General features: G+C 42.9%; 1 long non-coding RNA gene across 1 annotated transcript; it reads right to left on the bottom strand.

Annotated features, from left to right (window-relative positions):
- Positions 1-769: 769 nt before the first annotated feature.
- On the bottom strand, positions 770-13,023 carry LOC141575440 (uncharacterized). Its single transcript, XR_012503024.1, has 3 exons — positions 12,813-13,023; positions 3,276-3,553; positions 770-1,401 (listed from the first exon to the last, which is right to left on the bottom strand). It is a non-coding gene; the product is annotated as an uncharacterized LOC141575440 (long non-coding RNA).
- Positions 13,024-15,079: the final 2,056 nt, after the last annotated feature.

Raw genomic sequence — 15,079 nt, 5'->3', positions numbered from 1 at the left:
AGGCATATTTCTTTTCTTTCTCTTTTTTCATTTTTATGGGCAGCTTTTAAAAACCAAACCAAACCAACAAAACCAAATCACTTATAATTCAACAGCAGGTTCTAAATCACCCCCAAGACAGCAGCTAAACTCGGTTTAGACTTACAGTGAGGCTCCTGGTGGTTGGATTGATGAATGTATCTCTATCCTGAATATAAAAGTCGTTCACGCAGCTCTTCTCAAATAGGGCAATGAAAAACTCTTGTTCCGGTTGTTGATACTTTCATCCACTTGGAGGACTTTCATAAAACAGCTGAAGGTATCAAAGGCTGAGGACACGGTTTTCAGATGATTGGGATTCATAGGCAATTTTATGTACAGTATCTCAGCGTATGTACAGAGCACCTCCCACAGGGTGTGTACATTTGCAAATACAAGCTTGTCACCCAAAACCTATATTGGGAGAATGAAAACACAAACCAGGAAACTATTTTCACATTTTCAGTACACAGATTTTTCTTACATTGCTGGTAGTTAAAGCACTTGTGCAAACACACACAGATATGACACTGGTAAAAGTGAAGATATAATGAAAATAGATTTGCAAAACATCATACATTTTTGCCTTAAAGTTAATTTCTTTGTTGAAATTACTGAAAAGTTATTTAAAATCCTTACAATTCATTCATAAAATAACCAATGTTTTAGATGAAGAAAAGTAAACTTGTTAACTTTTAGTCCAAATTAGTAACTAAAAATAGAAACACGAAAAAATTCTTTGCAGGGGCATTGTAATGACAATTTTTTAAATTTCTTAAACCTAGGACTATTTACATATCTGTTCAATATAATGTTAAACAGCCATTAAAAGGGATTTAAAAGAATTATATTTATTAATATGGAATATATAATAAAAGGAAAAAGAAAAAAATGTGAAATAATAATTTTCATTTTTGGAAGGGAAAAATATCTACATTTGAACAAAAAAATGTTTAGAAGGATTTTAAGATTCTTTATGTATAACTAAGGTACAGATGATTTTTAATTCCACTGTTTTTAATTCCATTGGATTTTAATTCCAATGTTCTTTCATTTTCAATTTTGGGGGAAATTTTTATAATAAAAAAACTTTAAAATTGTTCTTGCATAAATACATTAATAGATATATTTATGACTACATTCTCTGGCTATTAAAAAAGATCTCCTAGCTTTGGATCTGAAACATACATTCCATAATGCAGATTCTGACTGACTCGCCTCCCAGTCCAGAGCGAAGGCACGGCTAGGGTGACATGTTTCAAATATCATTCCAGGGAACATGCAGGCTCCCAGCCAACGGCTGCAAAGGGACTGACACTGATCTGCTTGCTCCCAGCTGCAGACCATCACAGATGAGTTTAGATTCATAGGCTCAAGTTTTCTCTGTCAAAAGAAATCAGAAAATGTTAGGCTTTTACTTTCACCAAGGGAACAAGAAGTTGTTTGATTTTCTTTTATTAAAAAAAAACAACAAACCAATTTGAACCTGAAGAAAAGACATTTGCTCAAAATACCACAGTAGCAATGAAGGTGCTCTGGCTGGCAGGGACTTGTTGGATTCCTGTGAGTGCTGGACTCCTCACATGGAATTCCCTTGGCACTCCAGAAGGCCTGTGGTTGTCCCCATGGGTTTGTGGCCATATGTGGTGCACAAAAGTCTCTGGCTTTGCCACAATTTCAAAGCTTTTTTGGCTTATGAAAGACTTTGCACTCAAATGGAGTTTTCTTGAGTCCACTCACTGATGTCATTCACCAGAGTTATAGTCCAGATCTGACATTCTAGACTCTTAAAATCTTGCAGACATTCAAATGGTTCAGGTTTGGATGTGTATTCACCTCTACAGGCCTGGACCAAATTCCATAAAGCCACCCGGACAAGTTCAGCAAAATGCAAAGACATTTTTCTTTCTGCAAGACTGAAATGTCTGTGAAGCTATAAAAACTTCTGCATCTACAAAAATAGGGAACCAACTCATCAATAACATATCTATCCATAATGCATGGACATTTGAAAAAATACTGTATTTACTCCTATTAAATTCTATCTGGCTTTTGCCAAATTGTGTCCTAAACTGTAAGGAAAGTATATAAATGTAGAGAATTTTTGACCTTTTAAGAGAAAAAGGAACCCTCCTACTCGGTTGGTGGGAATGTAAATGTTGCAGCCACCATGGAGGACAGTATAGAGTTTCCTTAAAAAACTGAAAATATACTTCCGTGTGATCCAGCAATCCCATTCATGGGTATATGTCTGGAGAAAAATATAATTCAAAAAGACACATGCACCCCAGTGTTCACAGCAGCACTATTTACAATAGCCAACACACTGAAACAACCCAAATGTTCACTGGCAGATGACTGGATAAAGAAGTTGTGGTATATTATATATATATGTATATTTACATATATACACGCATATACACACACATATATACACATGAACACACACACACAATGGAATACTGCTCAGCCATTAAAAAATTAAATAATGTCTTTTGCAATAACATGGATGGACCTACAGGGTATTAGGCTAAGTTAAATATGTCAGAGAAAGAAAAACAAATATTCTATTTATTAACTTATATGTATATCTAAAAAATAAAACAAATTAATTACTATAATAAAACAGAAATAGACTCACAGGTACACAGAACAGACTGGTGGTTACCAATGGGGAGAAGGAGGAGAGGGAGGCAGGAAGGGGGTAAGGGATTGAGATGTAAAAAGTACTATGTATAAAATGGATAGGTTATAGGGCTGTATCATACAGCACAGGGAAATATAGCCATTATTTTATGGTGACATTAAATGGAATATAATATATAAAGATGTTGAGCCTCTGTGTTGTACACCTGAAAATAATATGATGGAAATCAACTAATCAATTATAAAATACTTAATCAAAGTTTTTTTCATATTATTTGCAATAAGTTAGAAGCCAGCACTGTCAATAGAAACATAGTGCAAGTCACAATTTTCCAGTAATCCCATTTAGACAATAAAAAGGAAGAAGTGTACTTAATTCCAGGAATAATTATATTTATCCAAAATATCCAATATACTATCATTTCAAAAGTGTGATTAGCACTTTGAAAACTTTTAATAAATATTTTACATTATTATTGTTGTACGAAGTCTTGAAAATCTATTATGTATTTCCCACTTATAGAACATCTCAATTCACAATAGTCACATGTGGCTGGTGGCTACCATACTAGACAGAGCAGATTACACCATTCACACTTCTGATAAATTACCTGCTCTTATTTATTTAAAAAACTTCCAGAAAAGGCTTTAGATATTCCCTATATCTAACAAAGCAACCTTGACGGGTGAGGAATATCTTCATTATAAAGTGAAAAATAAAGGTAAGAGAGCCATGGTTACATGTAAGTTAATGTAACAATTCCTTCTTAATTCATTCAGGACTTTACAATCTTTCTTCATATTCCAAGGATTCACTGTCACTGTGCAATGTTTTTCACTATAATCATCTTTGGAATTGAGAGGCTTCTGATGACCCTGCTTTGTGCATCTGTACATAAAAGAAAATAACAAAACAGAGAAAAAGACCTTATTAAAGATAATTTAGGGGGGTATAGCTCAAGTGAAAGATCATATTCTTAGCATGCACAAGGGCCTGGGTTCAATCCCCAGAACTTCTTATAAAAATAAAATAAATAAAAACCTAATTACCACCCCCTGCAAAAAATTAATTAATTACTTTAATTAAAATTTAAAAAAAGATAATTTAGAGAAGCCTTATCAGGCTACAAGAGCTACAATGAATGCCCCTCCCCCATTAATTTAGAAGAAGTTTCACAATATTTCCCAACATAAAGGCTAAAATATAATTCGGAACACTTCCTGATGGTCAGCATCATTTTAACAAAAATGTAGATAATTACCTCCCTGGTGTCAAAGCTCTGTCAGAGATGGGCACAGAAAGTTTAGTAAAAATTATTTTGCAACTACCTTTGAAAGAAATGCTGAGAAATGATCTTTTCTGTTGGAAATTAGCCTGCTTTTACATTCTGCAGTAGGCATACGTGTTTACAAACCAGGCAGGAACTGGATCATATTTTACACATACTTTAGAAACTGATTTGAATTTTGCTCTCTACCTGCAAGGCTATTTCTTAGGTAATAACATAAGCTGGCCACAATACTAAATTTTGTTTCCCTGTTTGCTTAATCCTCACAACTCTGTAAGCTGCTATTATTACACCCATATAACAGACATAGAGCTTGAGACAGAAAATAATTTGGGTAACTTGGTAAATGTTGGAGCTGGGTAATATCGCAGCCAGTCTGACACTCAAGTCCATTCTTCTCACCGATGTCTGATATTGCTGCCTACATTCAGCAATGACTCCTGATTTCATATTTAAGTGTGTCATTTCTAAAAGTGCAAAGCTATATTAGTACTGCTGTGTAATTTATTCTTTTCAGATGTGATTGCCAAAAAAACAAAAACAAATAAAATCAGGGTGCCACTGAGGGGAGGGCGAACTGCATATGGATGGACACAAGGGGACTTTATGAGGACACAGTTGCACAACTCTAGAAATAGTTAAAATGGCTGACTTGTACAATTATAATATGTGAATTGTATGGCCTGTAAATTACACCTTAATACAGCTATTAAATTAAGAAACAGAGATACCAAATTAAGACTAAAACACATATATATATATCATACATAGTACAACAGGCAAATATCATTATTTACTGCACCATTTTCCTTCATGCAGCTTCCTTTCCTCACCTGTTAATGAAAGGATGATTCATTTTTAAAATAGCCTTTTAATTTATTCAGCAAATAATTTTTGACGGCCTTCAATGTACCCAGGACTACTCTAGGCACTTGAAATAGATCAATAAACAAAACAAAAGTCCTGTCCTCATGGAGCTTGGTTGGAGTCTAGCTGGGGTGGGGGGTGGAGATGACAATACACACAACAGAGCAGCAGAGGAGGTGGCATGCTAGGAAAGAGGAACCATGGAAAAAAGTAAAAAGGGCAAAGTAAAGAGAGTTGAGGGTATAGGATGAGGGTGATGTTGTATTAAATACCAGAGCAGGGCACACTGTGAACTGAGGTTAGAATTAAGACTAGGAGGTGAGAAGACCCAGGAGGACGGAATAACCATCACCAAGGCCAGCGTGACCTCGCATGTTCCAGAATGGGGGCACGGCTGGAGCTGCGGAGAAGGGTCAGTGCAGATCCTGTATGGCCTTGGAGGACATTGTAAGGACTGTGGCTTTTACCCGGAGTGAAATGGGGAGGCACTGCAGAAGGACGACACAATCTAACTTAAGTTTTCAAGGCTCACTTGACTGCGGGGTGAGAATAGTGCAAACGGGTCAGAGATGAAAGGTGGGAAGCTACTGAGAAGGGCTATGCAGGAGGAGAGGACAGTGGCTCAGGGCAGGGAAGCAGCAGTGGAAGCAGGAGCCATGGTGAGAAGTGGCTGGGCTCTGGATATATTTTAAAGGCAGTGTCAAACCAGATCTCTTGACAGAATTCATGTGGTATGTCAGTGAAAGTCAGAATAACTCCAAGATTTTTGACCCAAGCAGCTGGAAGGATTAAGTTTCCACTAACTGAATGGGGGAGGCTGCATAAAGAACCAGTTTGGGGGGTAGGAGGACCAAGAGCTCAGTTTATACACATGTTGGTTTTAAGATATCAGAGTTCCAAGTGAAGATGCCAAATCAGCAGAATATTATAAGAGTCCAGAGTTTGAGAGAAAAAGTCTAACGGGAGACAGAACTGTGGGAATCATGGGTCACACAGGTGGTACAGGAAGACATGAAACCCAGGTACTCAAACATTAAGATACCCTGGCATTAACCATAGAATTTATCCTTGAGGGCTTGCCTACTAGGTGAGGATATCAGTCCTATTTCCCGACCACTCGAGTTTTAAAAAGGAACTTACAAATGAATTCGTGCAAGACACTGCCTCCAGTGTGTGGGATCAGAGCTGGTGTCAGATAATGGGATGGTGCACGCTACTCCCTACGGCACATTGTGTGTGTGTGTGTGTGTGTGTGTGTACGCATATTTGTGTGAGCAGGGGGATGAGTTACACCTGTCTTAAGAAAAAGAGGTAGAAATTCTAGAAGCCGAAAGATGAAAGAACATCCAGATCTGGTAGAGGGAACAGGGGAAACACTGTGTGCTGTAAGACATATCCCCATAATGCCATTTCACACCATTCTTTTATCAGGAACACAGTTGGAACCTGGGGAATTATGTAGATACGTGTGATGTACACAAACTTTCTGACTATGTAACGCTAAATATCTACATATGTAGCAAGTTAATGATATTTATATCTCCTTCAAGTTTAATAACAAGTTCACAACAGAAGGAAAATAAAATATTGAGGACTGGTAGAATTATCCTTGAAGGCCTTTCAATGCTCAGAATGGAAGCAAAAGCGGCTTCACCCCAAAAAGTATGTCATTAAGAGTCAAGAATGTTTTTTATTTGCTTAAGAAATTGAGAGTTACAACTTCCTGCTTTAAAGAGTTAACTTTAAGACAGATACCATACTATAAACAACATCTATACTGGTGCTTTCTTAAAGCTATTTTTAGTTCCTGCTTGTTCTGATGTACTCCAGAAACTCTGCAAAGAAAACCTTCTATTCAAAGGCTTAAAGGAATAAAAAAAGAAATAACACCGCATTCTTTTAAGTGTTCTCTGTACTGAAAGTCATTTGCAAATGCAGCACTCTGCCACATATCTACATTTTTACCAATAAAGACTTTTGTGCAATTTTTCAATTGCTATGTGACTTTGCGTCAGTCTCTCACTCAGAAGCAGAATGGAGTACCAGAAATTGACACATCATGTCTAAAACTACAGATGTGGAATATGAACTTACACCAGGAAACAGCTAAGTGGGAGGGTAAGGTTTACCTTTTAAGTTACCGTAAGTGCAGTTACACTTTCTCCCTGCTTCCCCTGTGAAGTGAAGAACTAGTCTTTTCCAGGAAAGCTCTCATTCTGAGTACTGTTTTCTTTAAAATATTTGGAGATTCTTTTTTAAGGTTCTTTCACTTTTAAGTCTTTCCCCAACTCTACATCCCATAACAAGTGTTAAAATTATCCAATAGCCTATTGTTACAGAACATACTCTACAAAAGCTGAGGTTTCCCAGGGCTTGGATCCCACAACTCTGCTACCAGATAATCCTAAAGCCTTCCTTCCATAACTGACTCTTCTACCAATTCCCAGCTGCTGGCAAATTCGGCTTCTCAGCCCAGTTAACTTTCTAACTCTGCCTACGAACACTCTACTGCCAGTAAGGGAAATCTAAGGGAGCCAACAAAGCCCCTAGTGAGGGTTGCCTCCTTCAAACAATCAAGAGGCCATCACCAAGCAAATATTTAAACCTACTGCAAAACTTCTGAAGACATCTTACAAACAATATAGTTTATATAGATTCATACTATTTGCTCTGGAATAGTGATTTCCAATGGAGGGAACAAAGGACCACATGACCGAAGCAATTATTTAAAACTGCACATAACTATCCCTCTTCAGGTGAGGATTCAGGTAAGCCTGTCTTATAGGTCTAGGTGTAACAGAATGGCAGCACCCCTAGCAGTAGGGTGAAAAGCAGTGAGGTAGACTTTTAGTGAAAGGGAGTGATGTAATAGGACCCACCGCCCACTTACCTCCCACCACAGGACAATCATCTCAGATCGAGAACAAACACTTTGGGAAACAGAGGTTGTTTATGTTTTTATGGTATCTGGTGGAAATAATGCCCTGAGTCACGTGAAGTTGTGGCTGCAAAATTGAACAGGAGACCAGATATTTTCACATTCAGGACACAAATTATCAGCCCCCGACTGGTCACCATATCAGCTCTCCCCTTTGCCTGTTCACCCCAAAAGCTGCAGGACTCTCCTTCTTGCAGTGACACCCACCATTTCTCACAAATTCCTGCCAAGTTCACGTCAGCAGCTGGTGATGTCAAAGTCAACATTTGTACTGCTTTGAAGTCTCTCCATTACTTTATATCCTTCTATTTTCTCTGTTGTCTTCCTAGCTACCCTTGCATTCAGAAGCTGGTTAACGCACTAACATTGACTCTGTAATCAGTCCAGGATATAGGAAGCAGAGATTCAACTGTAACCAGTCCCAGAATACTTGTCATGCCACTCTAGTGTCCCAACAAAATACTCTGGCATCCCTCATCTCAACCAAAGAACCACTGAATTACTTAGAGGTTGTAAAAGTAGAGGGTTTCTCTACTGGGAAACACTGGCTTGTGGTAGAGTCTTGATTTCAGTTTTTGCAACTAGTTACAGGCAAAAAGACATGGTCCGCAAATTTTCTTCAAGCGTTTGGAATTTAAACTTTTATTAGATACAGAGCCGGCGGACTAACCGTAATCTATGAACATATGGTCATATTATAAAATAATGTCCATGTCTGCCTTACAGCCATGTAAGAACTTGAATTACACCTGCATCCTGTAGGCCTTTAGAATTGGATGTGAAGCATCCTGTGTTAAAAACCTACTATCCAGTCCCAGAACACCTTAAAGACAACATCACATTAATGCCACTGAATACATTAGTATAGAACTTGTATGGTTAAATTACACCTCCAATTTCCCAGAGCTGGAAAGCAGATGCCTAGAAAGGCTGGAAAAGCCCAACTACCAAAACAGCTCAAAAGTTGAAGCAGACTCCTGCACCTTCCAGGGCGGAAGGCGGAGGGTGGAGGGGGCATTGCCAACCACACTCTCCTCCCCCAGGACGTGGCATGTGGGGAAGCAGGCAGGAGTGGGTGGCTGGGACTCAGAAGTGGAGAGGTGATGAAAGCAGGAGTGGAACTGCTCTGGTCCTAGAACAACAGAGCTGTAAAAATCTCGGCTTCAGTTCAACACGCTTCGTCTCCCACTTCCCCTCCCACCTAAGTGACAAACAGAGCACAGTCAGGCACATTCTGCCTATGACGGTGACTACTAGCAGGAAAGGGACCAGGATAAAAGCATGTCCTACAAAAGATCAGTCTGATTTTAAAGACTGTGTTATAATCAATGAACAGCAGTGTCAGAGAGGGACACTTGTGAGGTGCTCAAATAGGGAGGAAGAGGCTGAGGATCCATTTCCAGCACTTCCATGTCTTTTATCACTCCTATTTCTGACCTTTCCTTTGCCACGTTTTGTAGCACTGCCATCACTGGCAGGTAAAGGGGCAGCAATGAGACTTGGCCGTTTGGCTGATGGGGCTACATTTCCCAGCACTGGAATGAAAAGGCACTGGAAGAGGAGCAGCTGGAAGATGTGAACCGCGGTCCTGGCCTGTGCCAAACACTAAACAGGTGACCCTGGGTTAGGCTGTTAGTCTCTCTGGGCTTCCAGCTGTTTACTTATAAAAGAAGGTTTTGTCATTGCACAAATATATCCAATATGAAATGTAACGTGAAAGTCAAACATAATGACAACTCACCTGCTTGCCTCAGGGAACTGTAAAAGCACTGAACACTATGTGAATGTAAACATAGAGTTAAGAAAACTGTTGAGGTAAAGCGCTAAACTGAACATGGAGATAAAGTTTTATGGATTTTCTTGGCTTTCTTTTTTAATTGCAACACTGAATTAATAGTTATTAGCTATACTCCAAACCACCACCCCTGCGAATAAAGTAGGTTAGCACTGCCTGGATGCCTGCTATTGCCCGATGCTAAGCAGGGTGCGGGTATAAAGGAGGCTGAACAAGGGAGTCTTCTCCAGTTACCAGCTAAGTGAGGAGACACATTGGAAACCAACCGGCAATGGTACCAAGTCAGTACTCAAAGACTAGATTACAGGCTACCGATCATGAACAGTGCAGAAATACAAAGAGGAGCTAGAAGTATTTGGAGTAAATAGGGAAGAATCATTGAAGGGGATGGGGCTCCAACTAGTTCTCAGGGCAATTCTAAGCTGTTTTAACTGAGGACTGGATAGGAAAAGACTGGTGACTCCTGGATTTTAATAAGGCACAGGTTACCCTAGGAGGCTAAGTCACATAATGATTGGAACAAATAAGGTAAGGCCAAAGTGATTAAGGGTCGAGACTACCTGGCTGAGATCTGGTTGTGGTAAGTCTTTGACTTGACTCTAGATGTTGGGGGGTCAAAACTGAAGGTTGACTGAAAGGAGGGGAGAGAATATCCAAGAATTCAGCAGAAGGAAAAATTCTTGTATCAGGGATGAACGCTCTTCATCAGAGTATCAGCAATCAGAATAGACATTTGAAACCAAAAACATACAGTTCCAGAAGCCAAGAATATGTGGAGGGTGGTGAGAGAAATATAAATCAAAGACCATTCCAAGCCTTTGGGTATTCAAGACTAGAAGAATGATTATGCCACTGAATAAATGGATACGCTGCAAGAAAAATGATTATGAAATCAGCTTTAGACATGTTGAATCTGACATATGAGCTAAGAGTAGGTGTTCTCTAAGAAGCTCAAAATTCAAAACTGAAGCACAGATCTAGAGTACAGGCTTAAGATGCAGATGGACAAGACATGATAAATCTCCTAAAAGAAAACATACGCAAAACATTATCTGACATAAATCTTAGCAACGTTCTCCTAGGGCAATCTACCCAGGCAATGGAAATAAGAGAAAAAAACAAAAGGGACGTAATTAAACTCATAAATTTCTTCACAGCATAGGCAACCATAAGTAAAACAAAAGGAAACAACAACCTACGAATGGGAGAAAATATTTGCAAATGATACGACTAACAAAAAAGCCTTAATTTTCAGAATATATAAACAGCTAATACAACTTAAAAACAAAAAAACAAACAACTCAATCCAAACATAGGCAGAAGACCTAAACAAGCATTTCTCCAATGAAGACACAAATGGCCAATAGGCACATGAAAAAATGCTCGATATCACTAACAAACAGAGAGATTCATATCAAAACTACAATGAGATATCAGCTCACACCAGTCAGAATGGCCATCGCTCAGATGTTCATGAATGATAAATGCTAGAGAGGCTGTAGAGGGAAGGGTACCCTCTTACACTGCTGGTGGGAATCCAGTTTGTTGTAGTCATTATGGAAAGCATGGAAATCCCTCAAAAAACTAAAAGTATACTTACCCTATGACCCAGAAATCCCACATCTGGGTATATAACTGGAAAGAACTCCAATGTGATAAGATACCTGCACCCCAGTATTCATAGCATCACTGTATACAGTAGCCGAGACATGGAGGCAAGCTAAATGTAGCAACAGATGACTGGATAAAGAAGTTGTGGCATATTTATAGACTGGAATATTACTCTACCATGAATAGGACAAAATAAAACCATTTGCAGCAACATGGGTGGAGCTAGAGATCGTCATTGTAAGTGAAAGCAGCCAGAAACAGAAAAATACCAAATGATATCACTCATATGTGCAATCTAAAAAAATAGAGAAAAAGACACTGTGAACTCATCTACAAAACAGAAACAGACTTGCAGACTTAGTCAACAATCTTAAGGTTACCAGGGAAAGGGGATGGCAAGGGATATATTTGGGAGTTTGAGATTTACAAATGTTAGCCACTATATATAAAAATAGATTTTAAATAAAGTTTCTTCTGTATAGCAGAGAAACCTATGTTCATTATCCAGCAATAACCTATAATGAAAAAGCCTATACAGCCACCAACTGAGGAAGCAAGAGAAGAAAGGAGAGTTAGTTATGCTGGGCTAGAGCCCACTTCCAAAATAATTGTCAGCCACTGAGGCTGCCCCGAGGGCACTGAGCACTCCTCCCAGGGACAGACTGACATGACATGCGTCCTGTGAACCTGGGGCAGCAGAGGCCGTCCATAGATCTGGCCCTGGGGGAGATGGGAGCAAGTCCACCTGATCCCCTTGGGGCAGCACCCCTCCCCGCAGACCCCGCCTCCTGACTGCACCGCTCCTGCCTCTCAGGAACCCACTGACTTGAAAACAAGTGATCCACGAACCTGGGGCAGCGGCAGGGAGATGGGCAGCGACCTGGCAGGCTGGTCGACTTGCCCCCTTCTCTCCCACGGCCTGTCCAGGGCTCGGCTTTTGCTGCTCCAGGCACGGTCCGCAGGTCAGCCTGCTTCTGGAAGGAGGGCGCGGTGTGGTCGAAGGCAGTGGCGGGTTAAGGGGTCTGCACATGAGAGCCCGTGGATTGGCTTCAAACTCCCCAGCGCATGGCCTGAGATTGGCCTCTGCTGCCCCAGATTTGTGGAACTCAGGTTACAGGCCAGCCTGCTCCTGGAAGGCAGGTGCTGTGCTGTCAGGGAATGGCGGCGGCTGCGATGGCGGGACTGGGGCTGCCCTGTGAAAGCGCGGGGTTTGCGACCATTTCCCGCTGTTGCTGCAGCCATCCGAGCACACTGATCACACTGCGCCCACCTCCCAGGGGCAGCCTGACCTGTAACCTGAGTCACAAGAACCTGGGGATTTAGAGGCCGCCCCCAAGGTCAGGCCGCGGGGAAGATGGGAGCAAATCCAGGGGCTCTCATGGGGCAGCCCCCATTGCATCCGAGGCCCCGCGACCGCACCGCACCCGCCTCCCGGGAGCAGGTCATGGTCTGAGGGCCAGTCAGAGATGCTTCGGAGCCGTCCGGTGCCCTCCCACCTCCCGGGGCAGTACCTGCTCTCCTAAACCCGGGTATAAGCGGCGGCAAAAACGCGGGGTTCAGGAACTACTAATAGCGGGGTTACCACTAACCACAGCGGCGGCTGGGAACCGCCTCAGGGTCCTAACGGGGCGCGCGGCCGTGACCTCACCTCCGCACCCCTCCCTGTGCGCCTCCTCAGTCGCACAGCCCAGGCGTCACCCGCCGGCTTCGAGCAGCACGCCCCCACCAGCGCCCCCTTAACTGCCCGGCAGCGGCAGCCAAACCAAGGGCAAGCGGCGGCCCAGACCCCAGGCCGTGTTCCTCTTCCAGGAGCTGGTCCAGGAGCAACCGGCTGCCGCCAGCTTCCACTCGTTCTGGGCGGGTTCCGGCGTCCGCGCATCTGTCCGTCAGCGCGTGCGCGCCCCTCCTCCTCCTCCCTCCTGCAGCGCAAACTGCTCGGGTGGGTCTCCTGCTTTACCAGACCTGGCCACTGGGGCCGGGAGGAGCCAGGTGGTGCCCCTCCTGCTCGTCCCGCCGGGTCTCCATCCCCAGAGCCTTCACCCCGCCACCGACTGGGTCCTGGCACTGAACTAGAACCACGACTGCCCTGGGCCAGGCCACACCCTACCAGCCCCACTTCCCCTGCTCACCTTCCCCTCCCTGTTACTACCCTCCCACCCCTGGCCAGGCCCAGTCTCCCACCAGACCTTAAAGACAGGGCTTCTTCTCCTCACACCGAGGTCTGTGCCCTGACACTCCGACCTGCTTGGTCCTAACCTATGGCCCCTACACCCTCATGCCTCACCACAGGATCCCCAAAATCCTGAAACTATACTCCTCACCTCTCAGCCAGGTCAGTTCCAATCTGAGCGGCCCCACACTCCTCAACCTACACCCCCTCACCATGGGATCCCCTTCACTCTGAGTGCACCCCTACCCTAAGCTCACTCCCTCACCCCTAACCCTGTGGTTGGGGTGGGGAAATCTGAGCTCCAGTAATGATGACTACTGCCACCAGCGGGGGATCCAGCGTAGTGTGCACCTTCATAGTTAGTGTCTGAGGCTACAGGGCGAGGCAGGCTGGGCTGAAAGAGGTTCCAATTCCCGCCCTGGCACCCTGATCCCCGCACCCTGTGTCTCATCTGACCCGATGGGTCTGGGTGATCCCAGGCTGCCAGCCAATGGCCTGTGGGCCTTGGGTGGTTGATGGTCCTGATGGTGATCTGGACCCCTAGGGCGGAGGCATTAGGCACGCGGACCTTTGGGGTGGGGGAGTTCAGAGGGTGCACTTGAGCCCAGGGGTAGACAGCAGATGGTGGGCTGTGTGCATGGGGCTGTGTGCGTGGCCTGGCCTCAGCCCAGGTGGGTGCAGGTATCTTGTTCATTCACACCAGGCCAGAGGGAAGAGGGACGGGAGCTTTCAAATCATCAATTTTAGGAAGCCAAGGCTGGAGAGAAAAGTAGGAATGTGCACTGTCCAGGCCACCATGGATCCCGCCGTGACGCTGGTCCCTTGCATCAGGGGAGACTGGCAGTTAACTGGCCAATGAGACATCCCCTGCTGTGGTATAGTTTACAGGCAATTGAAGGGATTTTGACAGGTAATTTTAATCCAATAATTGTCACTTTCTCTGCGGGAGATCAGGTCCAAAGTCATGGTGAATCTGGCAGGGACCCTGCCTGAACTGCAGCCTGGGACTGTAGAGGACCCACCCAGGAGTCATCCTCTTAGCTCTCACCCAAAGGCACTGTAATAGAGAAGAACAAATCTGACTCCATATTGGATCTTTTCCTTTCCTTTAACCCTCTGCCGTGTTTTCTAGGCTTAGTCTTGCTAGCTCTGCAACTTTTGTAAAACAATGTTGCCTTTAGGCCGAAATAAACAGAAGATCCTATTCTCAAAACTCTGACCTTTAAGGATATTAACACTTTTGCACTCTTATAAAGATAACAAGTTGCAGAATAGAAAAAGTTTGTTTTGTTGCAGGTGTTACAGGAACACGGTGATCTGATTCACGTGGACAGCTGCAAAGGATTCAAAGGACAAAGAAATCCGACACCAAGAAGTTTGCAACAACCAACCACAGCCCCTCCCCTATTTACTAGAAAAGGAGCCTGAAGTTTGACTTGGGTAAGATGGTTCTCCAAGATATTAGTCTGCCATTATCTTGGTCTGCAGCTGTCAACGTAGACCAGGTCATAGGGCCTCTGTAAAACCTCTAACAAAGCAAAAGTTATTTTCTATTCTGCAACTTGCTGTCTTTATATAAGTGCAAAAGTGTTAATATCCTTAAAGACCAAAGACTTGAAAATAGGCTTTCCTGTATATTTCAGGCTAAAGGCAACACTGTTTTACAAAAGGTGCAGAGCTAGTAAGATTAAGCCTAGAAAATAGGGCACAGGGTTAAACCCAAAAGGACAGATCTTCTATGGAGT

The sequence above is a fragment of the Camelus bactrianus genome, chromosome 3 (assembly GCF_048773025.1).
Source record: "Camelus bactrianus isolate YW-2024 breed Bactrian camel chromosome 3, ASM4877302v1, whole genome shotgun sequence".
NCBI lineage: Eukaryota > Metazoa > Chordata > Mammalia > Artiodactyla > Camelidae > Camelus > Camelus bactrianus.
The sequence above is the reverse complement of the archived record's forward strand: the minus strand, read 5'-3'. Positions and strand labels throughout refer to the sequence as shown.